This window comes from Ascaphus truei, chromosome 10, assembly GCF_040206685.1.
Source record: "Ascaphus truei isolate aAscTru1 chromosome 10, aAscTru1.hap1, whole genome shotgun sequence".
Lineage (NCBI taxonomy): Eukaryota > Metazoa > Chordata > Amphibia > Anura > Ascaphidae > Ascaphus > Ascaphus truei.
In genome coordinates this window covers 9854354-9867724 of record NC_134492.1, presented here as the reverse complement: position 1 = coordinate 9867724, position 13371 = coordinate 9854354, and the positions used below count along the sequence as shown (strand labels likewise).

General features: G+C 41.8%; 1 protein-coding gene across 4 annotated transcripts in view; it reads left to right on the top strand.

Annotated features, from left to right (window-relative positions):
* The window catches only part of ST6GALNAC3 (ST6 N-acetylgalactosaminide alpha-2,6-sialyltransferase 3), a 238383-nt gene that overhangs the window by 120184 nt on the left and 104828 nt on the right, over window positions 1–13371 (top strand). The gene's annotated exons all lie outside the window — the stretch shown is intronic.

Genomic DNA, 13371 nt, shown 5'->3' with positions numbered 1-13371 from the left:
CTCAATACCCCCAACAGGTCAGGTTTTCAGGATATCCCTGCTTCAGCACAGGTGGCTCAATCAGTCCCTGCTTCAGCACAGGTTGTGTAGTCTTTGACTGAGCCTCTGATTGAACAACCTGTGCTGAAGAAGGGATACCCTGAAAGCCGGACCTGTTGGGAGGTTCTGGAGTATGGGAGTTGAGAACCCTTGCCTTAGTAAGAAGTGACTAAAATACAGGGTAAGGTGTATTGATGTTTGCTAAAACCTTAATACACGGGAGGAATAGTAGAAATCATTTGAAACAAACACAAAACTCCAACTTTGAAGGAACATTTCAGGATTGAGACTCCATCCTCCACACTGAAAAGGTCCATACTTCACAATGAAATAATGTATAATAGAAGTTTAGTAATGAAATACTAACATGTTGTTATTTTTATTGACTCCATGGTGGCCATTTATCAATTTCTCATGGCAGCAAAACGGTGGCTTATCTGGTGTAAAAATAATGCACCACATTTATCACAGAAGATACATCCCGCTTGTTTAAATAGGAATGCTTTTCCTTGATATATCCGGCGCAATATTTTTGCCTTGGTGCTAGCAGACGTTCGTAGATAGCACGCCTACGTCGTCATCGCAGTAATTTATCTGGGTATTGTGATAATTGACACACACACACAAGAGCTCATACAAAGACTGTGTCAATAAAAATGTCACTTTATCTGATCAATAAAACAAGTTAAAAACTTATGTTAGTTAAAAAGTGAGAAATTAATGTCGAAGTATTCTCCCCACACCGAGGACCTGATGGCATTGGCTGAAATGACCGGTTAGTTAGATGGAAACAGCGGGTCTTCACTGGAGCTGACCACGGAGCATGAAAAGTCCCAGCTATAACTGCCCCGATACTCGCGGCGTCCTGGGGGAAGCGTCCGGCGTCTCAACGTGATGAGCAAGAACCTCTAAGCGCTTCGCGTCACGTGCGCTTCATCAGGGGGTTGGGAGATTAGTTCGACATGAATGACTTTCTTTTGTACTAATGTAAGTTTTTAACTTGTTTATTGATCAGGTAAAGTGAAACATTTTATTGACAGTCTTTCTATGCGCTCTTTTTGTGTGTGCATTTGTTGTTCTATAATATGTTGACCGTGGGAGAAATTTGAGCAGCAGGGACGCTTGTCTTTGCATATTAGGAAGGAATTTGTTGGATGGTTCTGTGACCAGCGCGTACCCATTCTTTTGCAGTATTGTGATAATTGACTCTACATTTAGAGTTGAAATCTTGGTGTAACTTTAGATGAGAAACAGTCCCAAGTGCTATATATATATATATAGATGAGATATTACCAGATGGAGGTCCAGCAACAAAGAGACAGCACACCAGGGGTATATTCAAAGTAGTATGTATTGTAGAAACATACAGGCACCCGAGGAAGGTCTCTCTGCAGACCGAAACGTTGGCTGAGGTGCCTGTATGTTTCTACAATACATACTACTTTGAATATACCCCTGGTGTGCTGTCTCCTTGTTACTGGACCTCCATCTGGTAATATCTCATCTATTTGATTTTTTATGGGACTAGCATCTGGATACCTTGTGACATGTGAGTGCTGGTTGTTGCAATTATATATATATATATATATATATATATATATATATATATATATATATATATATACCATCCACAGGGGTCTCTCCACATGTTGTTCGAAGGTTGGTTTGTGGGGATATATATAAAAAAAAAAATATATATATATATATACTGTATATAGGGGGTATATATATATATATTTTATATATATCCCCACAAACCAACCTTCGAACAACATGTGGAGAGACGCCTGGGCTCAGAAAGGAGCTCTATCCCTCCCCCGCTCTCCCCCTACTTCTTAAACCCAAGCCCTGAATATTTGCATCTGGGAAGAACCGCTACATTTTCAGCCAATTCGAATGTTTGCGAAAAATGTGTCCGCCTTTATTTGTCGATGAAATGTTTTCTTTACCCTTACCCCACCTGTGCTTATCAGAGAGCCGGCGAGGTGGGGGGCTGTGGCTGCACTCGCTGAACACCTGGACATCACCCAAAGGGAGCAGCCAGACGAAATCAAACCCCATCTCTCACTTTAGAAATATTTATAGGTGTCAGATTCGGTTTAAAAAAGGGGTAACAATCGCCCGAATGGGACCCCTTAACCCCTTGATGGCCGGACAGCCCGCGACCCCAGGGTGATCACATGACCGCTCCATCACTGATGATGGACCGAAGAGGAGGCGCCCTCCTCCCTGATTGATTAAGTTCCTACGCGATTTCCCCGACTAAAACGAGCAATAAGATGACGTGGTTAATACATCTGCGGGAGGCCCGGCGTACCAGACTCCATGATGAGGTAGCGCCATCCATAGGCACTCAAAGGGTTAAGCATGTCACTGGAAGAAGTTCACTTTGGTCCTCGGAGGGATTGGTCCCATGGTCCTCACCTGTTAGCTAGCGGTGTTCTGTTGTGTTTTTGCTTGGTATTTTCCTTAGGATTTTCATGCTGTATACTGTAATATCAGTGGCTCTGAGCTTCTAAATGCTCCTCTCTCTCTCCCTTAAGTCCATGCTTTGTCTTCTCTCTTCCTTATATTTCAGCTGGAATATGTCACTCGGCTTCATAACACAATTGGTAATGTACAGCTAAGCAATCTATGGCTGCAATTACAGAATTACATGAGCATATCTCATTTCATTTTACATTTAGGTAGTTAACTAAATTGCATTGAGTAGATTATAATTATCCTGTGCTTTGAACGGTTCATGTATTGTTTCAAAATTACTTTCACATCTTTTCAAACAATATGTGAAATCCGAAATGGGGAAATTGAAGTTTCAACTGGTTCAGTCCTTGAGTTATGAAGATGTCAGAATGTATTGTGTCTTTCTTTCTAAACTGGCGATACTGAAAGCTTTGACTTAAAAGCAACATTACATTTCCTGTCTCCCGATACACGTAGGGTTTTACTCCGCTTGGAAGAACATGTTAGTTTTCTAATGCATTGTGTATTACAGGTCCTCTTGTAGGAAACACAACAAACACATTAAATGCTACACTGTCTTATATTCAACAACTTTCAGTTAAAATTTAAAAGAAAAAAAAGTGGTTACTAAATAATGTTATTATAATCAGTAATAAATCAGCAATCCAAGCAGCTTCTTTTTCTCTGTTTTTATAGCACTGGAACCTGAGGGTCCTCTGAAGCGGAACCACATCATCTGTAGCTCCAGGGACCCCCGGGTTCCTGATGTATGTACTGGTGTATGTGTAGGTGTATGTAGGTGTTCTCCTCCTAGTTTGGAAGTTCAAGTTGGCCGCCAAAGCTGGTGGGTCCAACTGACCAGTAGGTAGCCACACCAGTATCATCCCTTGTGTCTTCCTATTAGATGATTGTTTAAATGTACAGGGAGAACACCTATAACTGAAGCTAAAAATGATGCGGTTCTGCCCGGAGGACTCTAGTTTCAATGCTGTAAAAATAAATATGTATTTGGTGGGATTGATTTAAAGGTCTAGCTAGGTATAAATGGGATCTGCACATGTGTTTACAGTTATCCTTAGTGTTTGGACACCAAACAGTTGGAGGAAGAGGCAGGATATGATATATTATGGGTATAAAGGGAAGCATTTCCTAGAGGATAGGTCACGCCGAGTCAGAAGTAATGCAACGTGTGCCAGTTTTGCAGCAACTTGATACATACGCCCCACTAACTCTGATTGGGATATCGGAGCTAGATCCGACATGAACTGCAAGTCAAGTCAATATGCTGGACCAAGCTGCCAATACTCCTTAGCGGAGGTTAGTGAATCCTGGTGTTTTCCCAAGCAACCCATTTAGGACACAATTCTTTTATTTGCATCATCACAGTGAGTTTTGGGTGGGCAGTACGCACTGTTAGATGAATGGCTGCACAGCAGCATGTCACCCTGTGTGCCTACACGTTAATGCATCAGTAACCCTTTCATTGCTGAAGGCACGGGCATTGCATAACAATTTGAAATGACTGAGTTGCAAGTTCCTGCAGATCTGAATGGTTTATAGAGTAGAAAGGAACACGGCCCGAGGAAATAAGGGAAGTGAGAGAAAGCCGTCATCCTGTTATAAATAGTGTTCCGCACTGTAGGTGCGCACCAACAATCTTTATAATTAGCTGTATTTGACGTATTGTAACTAAGGTTTTTCATGCCCTTTTCCAACTCTGGTCGTTTCCTTATTTAATGGGCTGACCTTCGATTTGGTGGAAACACTTTAGTGATAAATGCACAGATTTAATAACTAGAACTCGTTGACAAGTGACCTTTATTATAGAGACTCCACTCTTGGCCAGGAATCCAGACTGTTTTGAAAGTTTTAATTCACAGTTTGTAATTATCTAGTGTATTGTACAGTATGTAAGCCTGCAAAGAAAAAGAGGGGAAAAAAGGACAAGAATTTCATTTTCCTGACTGATTAAAAGTCATAACATTTTGTTCTTGGTCCAATGCATCATTCAAAAAGGGATGATTTAATTTATCGGGTTTGCTTTTTGTAATATAGCTTAGAAGTTCTACAACAATACAGAACAATAAATTATGCATATCAAGTGTACCGCTCCTATAACCAGCCAGCATGCCCCTTTCTAAATTAAAATGTAGACAAGCAGTGGAGAAATGTGTTGGTTATGTTGGAAAGGTTCATTCAGAAGCTTATAAATGAATCTTGTGGGACTGTCCAACTCATCTGTTGTTAGTATGTGGTTATGCTTATAGATTTTCTTGGCTCGTTCATTTATCAGCTGTGATGGTATTATAGAGAGTTTTGATGTAGCTGAGTGGTACATAGAAAAGTTTCTGTGATTAGCAGTCTCTCCCCGGATTCCTTCCTAGTATGTATGCCAAATAGCTGTGAGTGACAGATACTGCGTCTAAACTACAATGTATACAACTAATGTACAGGTTAATGGTCACACGTTCATAAATCAATAAAAAGAACAAAGTATTGCCTTCAATATTATTTTTTTTTAAATAGCTTTTTTGGTTGGCATTTAGGCAATTTTGAACCCAATTGACATTAAAGCATCACCATTTTTTTACAGTTTAGGTTTTACTTAAAGCAGCAGTTCAAGCTGCCATTTTTTTAAATTGTATTTCTTCCCTTTAATATGTGCATCAATACAGTCCACGCAATGATAAGTAATTAGCTAAGTTGCTGATTGATCCGTTCTCCTGTGATCGATCGGCGAAGATGAGGCTCGGTCAGTGCAGCAGAAGAGGTCCAAAGATGCAAAGTTCTATGGGGAAGATCATGTGACCAGGCAGTCTCTAGATTAAATTGGTGCACTGCTAGAGAGCGCGGAGGTCTGAAAAAGGGGTGTGCCAGAGCCTGTTTCAGAAGGGGATGTGACTTTGTAAATGGTTGATATAGAAACAAAAATGCTTTTAACATTATAATACATTAAAAATGTAATTCACAGTGGATTTAAAAAAAAAAGGCTACAGGTATTTTCAAATAGTACAGAACTGATTTTTTGGTCTGCAGCTTTAATTCAAGAGATCTCTCATTGGCCTTTTCAAATCAATGTCTATTTTTAAAATCTGATGCTCTGATCAGGAGATAAACGTATCTGAAATATTAGGTGTCCGGGAGTTGAAAACTGAGTTCCTATGTTCCTTAACATAGCCAAAACAAATCCAATACATTGCCATTATACTGCCTAGCAATGCAGTCAGGGGGAGGTAGTGTAATGCTAGGAATATATTAAGCATATGAAAGCATTTTATTGAGTCTTTAGATATTTTAGTGGACATTAAGCATGTAGTGTGGCAACACACACATATATATATTCTGTAGGGGATTGCTGTTTTAGGAGAGTATAGTATATGGTTTCTTTTAATAAATGTGTTACTGATTTTTGCATCAGTATTAAATAATTTTTCCACCCAACAGGCTTATAAATAATCTAGTAAAAGAGACCTTTCCATCCCGCGTCTCTAAGCATCAGTGCATTGCAAATACGTTGTACTATATCTTATAGCAAATAAAATAGCACTTTTTTAATGTCTGGTTGTACTATACCTTGAGATTTAAGGCGTGTCATTAGAAGGAGTTACATGCTGCATGTATAATATTCTGCTTCTCTGTGCATCCTTTTATTTCTCTCTTACACTTGTCAGGTGGTGTAAAATCCCTGGCTAACCAGGTGTGTCCAATGTAAGACGCTTAATGGACAAATATCCTACATTGAATGGTCAAGGGGTCAAAGCAACATGTGCTGTTCATTGATACAAATATGACATAAGAACTGAACAAAGCGTTGATCCACCACATCACACACTATTATTGACACAACATACTGGACAGCTGTCCTTGTAGAATAATAAGTTAACCTTTACATTGCCGGGGGGGTCCAGCCACTCCAGACGTCCCGGCAATTCCACATCATGTGATCGCCCCATGATGTGAGCAGGTCCCAGATGCCGAAACCTAAAATAGAGGCAGTTCACGTCTGTTCTGACCGGTCTGGTCGCTCCATCGAAGTGGTCAGCCCAGACTGCCCCTAAAAAAAGGGCAAGCGCCCATGATGTGCCTGCTACACCATGAGGGCATCTAGCATGCCAAGGACCATAAGCTACCAGGTACTTCACTAGGGCAAGGGTGGTCAACTCCAGTCCTCAAGGGCCACCACAGGTCAGCTTTTAAGGATATCCCTGCTTCAGCACAGGTGGCTCAATCAGTCCCTGCTTCAGCATAGGTGGCTCAATCAGTGGCTCTTTGATTGAGCCACCTGTGCTGAGGCTGGAAATTTATGGTTGCCAGTTGGCTTCTTCAAAAATACTGGACACAATGATGAAAGATGTGACACACACACACCCACCCTCACACCTCCATGCTGTTTCCTCCTTTCCTTGGCCCCACCCCCAGGCTCCTGACACCTCTTTCTGATTGGCTGCTGCTGGGTAATACACCAATCAGAATAGAGGAAACTGCCAAGCCCCTTAGCAACAGCCCTGCGCTCTCCCTGTTCAGGGAAATCTCCCGGCCCCCCAAGCCGGTCAGATCACTGTGTCCAGAGAGGTAATACCAGTATACACATACATGTCCAGAGAGGTAATACCGGTATACACATACATGTCCAGAGAGGTAATACTGGTATACACATACATGTCCAGAGAGATAATACCAGCATACACGTACACGCCAGAGAGGTAATACCGGTATACACATACATGCCCAGAGAGGGAATACCGGTATACACATACACGCCCAGAGAGGGAATACCGGTATACACATACACGCCCAGAGAGGTAATACCGGTATACACATACATGTCCAGAGAGGTAATTCAAGAGACATATATGTCCAGAGAGGTAATACCGGTATACACATACATGCCCAGAGAGGGAATACCGGTATACACATACACACCCAGAGAGGTAATACCGGTATACACATACATGCCCAGAGAGGGAATACCGGTATACACATACACACCCAGAGAGATAATACCGGTATACACATACACACCCAGAGAGGTAATACCGGTATACACATACATGCCCAGAGAGGGAATACCGGTATACACATACACGCCCAGAGAGGTAATACCGGTATACACATACACGCCCAGAGAGCTAATACCGGTATACACATACATGTCCAGAGAGGTAATTCAAGAGACATATATGTCCAGAGAGGTAATACCGGATACATACATGTCCAGTATTACCTCTAATTTTTTACTGGACAGTGTCCAAATACAGGACAGTCCGGTTCAATACTGGACACCTGGCAACCCCAGCTGGGATATCCTGAAAACCTGACCTGTTAGTAGCTTTTGAGGTCTGATGTTGGCTACTCCTGCTCTAAAGGTTAATAATAAACCTTAAACATTTCGGTTTACACAAACTTAGCTTTTTGGGGGGAAGGAGGTGGGTTGTGCCAGTAATTAAGAACCAGAAACTCATTTTTTCGAAAAGCGCCAGAACTCGCGTTCACTAGACCTGACGTTGCCAAGCAAAAAGGACGCAGCGCCGCAAACAAATCACATTTCATTACAGAAGCTCCAGGCAACTTCTCTTTTAATATGCAGAAGATACTGTTCAAGAAGATTACGTTGAATTTATTTCATTTCATTTTGAATCCAAAAATGAAATGACCTATTAGCATTCCCAGCTGGGGCTTCGGGGTTTTGTTTTGCTTCCCTACTTTGATGAATATTTGTCAACAAAAGCTGCTATAAATGCCTAGCTGATAACTTCTTTTATTTTGCATTGAGGGCGTGTGTGGAGCTTGCCAGGGCTCGCCGCTCACAATATTAAATGGATATTTGTAACAGTAATTAATACAGAGGGCCATGCAACTATTCTCCACATGTTGTCATGGAAACCTCAGAAGTGGGAGGAGTTTATTTTTTTGTTTAGTTTAAATGTTGTGAACCGCCCCGGTAATTGCAATTGAATGACACATACTGTACATGGTAACGCTGGACATAGTTACTGCCATCTGCACTCATTGCTCAGACGGGCGCATGTGTCAAGTACCGACCCAGGTTATCACGCACGTATCGGCATGGACTCCCATTGACTTGAATAGGAGTTAACGCTGGAACGGGTGTGATAACACGTACTTGGTGCGTGTGCCCCATAGTTCCACGCAGATCTGAGAACAAGTGATCTAACAAGGAGGATTTATTTATTAACAAGGATCATAAAAAGCAGGGGTTTCTAATCTTTTTTTGGTTAAGGAACCATATAAATATATTGTGAAATTCTGAGGAACCTCAACCCTCTCTAATAGCGCGTCTGACATCAGATGCATTGTAAGGAACCCCAACCCTCTCTAATAGCGCGTCTGACATCAGATGCATTGTAAGGAACCCCAACCCTCTCTAATAGCGCGTCTGACATCAGATGCATTGTAAGGAACCCCGACCCTCTCTAATAGCGAGTCTGAGATCAGATGTATTGTAAGGAACCCCGACCCTCTCTAATAGCGCGTCTGAGATCAGATGTATTGTAAGGAACCCCAACCCTCTCTAATAGCGCGTCTGAGATCAGATGCATTGTAAGGAACCCCAACCCTCTCTAATAGCGCAAGTAAAGTGCAGGATTTTCAGCGCTCGTGCTGCAGTAGTTTTGATAGGATTAATCCCTGTGCTGCACGTGCATGGAGCGTCTCCCCAAGAGCTCCCACTTCAGAGGTGATCCCCCCTCGAAGGGGGGGAGGACACCCTGAGAAACAGAGAAGAAAAAAAAAATGCACAAAAGCGCACAAGGGAAAGGATTAGTATTAATTTATTAAAACAAACACATAAACAGCTGAGGGGATCCAACCCCTCCTCAGCTCAAAGGAGTAGCTGCCTAGAAATATAAAAACCATATATATGGTCTCTAAACATATACAAATCTAACACAGTAAACCATACACAACATAAGAAAAAACACACAATCAATGTAAAATAAACAAAGAAAGTATTAACAGCTCAAGGAAGTAAGGGTTAAAACCGCCATAGAGAGCTATAATACTGCTGACAGGGGGAAACGAACACTCACACTGAGGCAGAGAAGGGGGACCTCTGATGACCGTATAAATCCGGATCACGGCATCAAGGAAGAATGGAAACAGCCACCTCTGGAGCCTCAGGCAAGCTCCGTTTCAGCCTCTCAGCAAACACGCGCAGAATGACCTGTCGTGACCTCTACGCGTTTCGCACCACGTGCTTCGTCAGGAGGTCACGTACAGCGTCATCTGCGCGTATTTGTAGGGAAAAGGGAATCAGTTAGGACGGCCCCCTTATGACGCCAAGCCCAATGCCCTTAGAATGCCAGTAGTATATTTAAAGTGATGCTACCTCTTTCCCTTGCAATGTCATGTATTACAGCGATCACGTGTTGCAGGTTTACCAGACACATATACGAATCCGAACCTGCAATGCTTACATGGACATGAACATAACATAACTTAAGATCATCAACTTATATATATACACTGAATTAGAGCCAAAACAAATTTATATTTTACACATTAATTGCACATAATAAGACTATATTTCATCTTTAAAGTACCCAATAAATTAAAATTGATACATATAGTGCTTTAATTAAAACATATAATGTTAATACATATACCATAAAAATGAGAGACAAATATAATATTAAACAATTAATGAAAATGAAAATGAAATTAAACATACATTAAACCAAATATTTTATCTTAAAAATGGAGTAAGCTCAATAAGTTCATTAAAACCAATAGGATGTCTAGTTTGCATTTCATAGATCCAATACTGTTCACGTTTTAATAGATGATTATCTCTATTGCCTTGTCTGCTGTTCATTTGGATATGTTCAAGCCCTTTAAATGTGATGCAACTGGGGTCATTGTTGTGGATCTCTTTAAAGTGTTTTAAAAGTGGTGTAAGCGGCATACCTTTAGCTGTACTTTTCGGTATGTTTTTTACGTTTCTCAAATGTTCTAACATACGCATTTTCAGTGGCCGTTTTGTCTTACCAATGTACTGTAAGTTACAGTTACATTGCAAGACGTAAACCACATGCGTAGTCTGACAGTTGATGAAACTATTGGTGTTGTAACTCCGCTTAGTGGCACAAGACATGACTGTATTTCCTTTACAGATATGTTTACATGCCTTGCACTTCCCACATTTATATGTGCCTTTAATACCCAAGCGATCTTTAATGTCACCAGAAGCAATGGCTTTTCTGGTGATTTGGCTTGGGGCCAACATGTTTTTTATATTTGGCGCACGTTTAAACACTATCCCAGGTTGTGAATTTAACTGAGGGCCCAATACAGGGTCCATTTTCAGTATTCCCCAGTGTTTTTTTAGGATTTTCCTGACCCCATTATGCATATCACTGAACTGAGTTATAAAAGCAGGGATTTTTGTATTTTTACTTTTGTCCCTCTTGTTTTTATTATATTTCATCAGTGATTTCCTTTCTATTTTTTCCAGTTTCTTTATTGAGGAATCTATCAGTTCCTCATTATACTTTTTATCGAGAAATCTTGTTTTGAGGAACTTAGATTGTATATCGAATTCCTCAACCTTGGAGTCATTTCTCTTTAGTCTTAGAAACTGGTTAAAGGGAATGTTCTGAACCCATCTTTTGTCATGACAGCTAAGAGGGTCAAGATAAGAATTGACGTTAGTAGCTTTGAAGTGTGTTTTGGTCTGAACTGTATTGGATTCAATATATATTTCCAAATCGAGGAAATTAATGCTAACTGGACTGTTGACACCACTACATTTTAAATTAAATTGATTTGTATTTAACCCTCTCTAATAGTGTGTCTGAGATCAGATGCATTGTAAGGAACCCCAACCCTCTCTAATAGCGTGTCTGAGATCAGATGTATTGTAAGGAACCCCAACCCTCTCTAATAGCGCGGGTGAGATCAGATGCATTGTAAGGAACCCCAACCCTCTCTAATAGCGCGTCTGAGATCAGGAAGAGGTAGGAAAGGTCTGCGATGTGTTAGAAGAGGTAGGATAGGCCTGCAATGTGTTAGAGGTAGGATAGGCCAGCAATGTGTTAGAAGAGGTATGATAGGCCTGCGATGTGTTAGGAGAGGTAGGATAGGCCTGTGATGTGTTAGGAGAGGTAGGATAGGCATGCAATTGTGTTGTATTGTATGTCTTTATTTATATAGCGCCATTAATGTACATAGCGCTTCACAGTAGCTTCACATTAAGCAAGGGGACTGGAAGCAGGGGACAGAAAGCAAAGGGACTGGAAGCAGGGGACAGGAAGCTAGGGGACTGGAACAGGGGACAGGAAGCAAGGGGACAGGAAGCAAGGGGACTGGAAACAAGGGGAGATGAAGCAAGGGGACAGGAAGCAAGGGGACTGGAAGCAAGGGGAGATGAAGCAGGGTAAAGGAAGCAAAGGTCAGGAAGCAAAGGTTAGAACGCAGGGGACAGGAAGCTAAGGTCAGAAAGCAGGGGACAGGAAGCAAAGGTCAGGAAGCAGGGAACAGGAAGCAAAGGTCAGGAATCAGAGGACAGGAAGCAGGGGACAGGAAGCAAAGGTCAGGAAGCAAGGGACAGGAAGCAAAGGTCAGGAATCAGAGGACAAGAAGCAGGGGACAGGAAGCAAAGGTCAGGAAGCAGGGGACAGGAAGCAGGGGATCCCTGGAGCTAAACTGTGTTCATTTCAGCTCTAGGGACTCTTGGTTCCTGAGATATTTACCATTAAAGGTAGCACCTTCCTGGTGCTTAAAGGAGCAATCCAAGCCGTTTTCTATTTTCTTATTTTTTTTAAATATACGGTTGAAGCAGGAGGTCTCCAGAGCTGAACCCCATTCACCTCAGCTCCGGGGACCCCCTGCTTCCCAACATCCTCTCTTCCGTAGGGGCTGCCGGTGTTTCCTGCATCACGTGGGCCAATAGGAAGCTGCACCGGATAATGTCACCGCTTCCTATTGGCCGCAGGGCACGGGAGCTTTCAAAAACAGTCATAAAGTCAACCCTGGTGGCCAAACGGAGGGCTACTGGCACCCCCAAGGAGATAAGTATCCCCGGAAGCAGGGGGCCCCCAGAGCTGGAATGAATGGGGTTCAGCTACGGACACCCCCTGCTTCAATCCTATGTAGAAAAAGACAAAATAATGGGGGGGAAACAACCAGCTTGGATTGCCGCTTTAAATCCCTCTCGATCGGCCAGTAGGAAGTCACAATGGCTGACATTGCAGCTTCCTGTTAGCTTGCCTGATGCAGGAGATTGAAAGCGCCAAGCTGATTTCCCTTGAGGTGGCGGTACCAACGCTCCCTTCAGTGGCACATATATTAGGAACCAGCGAGTCCCTAGAGCTGGAAATAGCATGTTCAGTTCTGCAGAACCCAAAATGTGAACAGGGGGAATTGTAGATGCAAATCTGTAGCATCACTTCATACACTTCCCTGGGACGCCGTTTACATTGGCTCCCTGTGTGTTCAGAAGTGACGGTATTTCTGCGGGCAACCAAATACAATTACATTTATAATAGCTTTATTACCATGAGTACTTAGCTGCCGGCGCTACATATTTAATTATATTACTCATTATGGTTTTTAAAAAGATCTTTTCAATGGCCAATGCAATATTGAAATATGCATATTTTTTTTTTATTTCTTACAATCAAAATGACATTTATTATGGGAATAAAAACCAAGTGTTTTACAGGAATTCTAGCACCAATATGTGCTGCACGTTTCGTGTTCTGGAGAACGTGCAAAGATTCCAGCTGATATGCTTTGTTAAGAGACAATTCATATAACTAACTATAATCTCTCACAGCAAAGCAGACTGCAATTTATATGTATAAATAAAATATGCAATATGCAGCTCCGTTTTATATTACTTTTCTGTTA